This window comes from Halyomorpha halys, unplaced genomic scaffold (assembly GCF_000696795.3).
Source record: "Halyomorpha halys isolate HHAL.00 unplaced genomic scaffold, Hhal_1.1 Scaffold338.1, whole genome shotgun sequence".
In the NCBI taxonomy this organism is placed as follows: domain Eukaryota; kingdom Metazoa; phylum Arthropoda; class Insecta; order Hemiptera; family Pentatomidae; genus Halyomorpha; species Halyomorpha halys.
The window spans coordinates 448704-449048 of record NW_027110850.1 but is presented as its reverse complement, the minus strand read 5'-3'; positions in this window follow the sequence as shown (position 1 = coordinate 449048).

Below are 345 nucleotides of genomic sequence, written 5' to 3'. Positions count from 1 at the left end.
GTAAACACCATGAACCCAGCTAAGACAGACTGCGTTGTGTTCGCTCAGCAACAGTACAAGCGATCGACTCTCCCGAAGTCGCTTAAACTGGACAACACCATCATTTCCCCTTCAAACTCGATAGTATATCTGGGCGTGAAGATGGACCGTCATCTCAAGTTCTCCACTCACCTCTACCAGAAAACGAGAACTGTACGAAGGCGGTCTTACAGACTAAACCACCTCCTCACATCGCCAGCGCTCTCTCTGTGGCTTAAACTCAAAAGTTTACAAGAGCATTCTGAGGCCGGCACTTCTCTACGGAGCACCACTCTTCACATACCTCACTGACGGCACGCAGCGCCA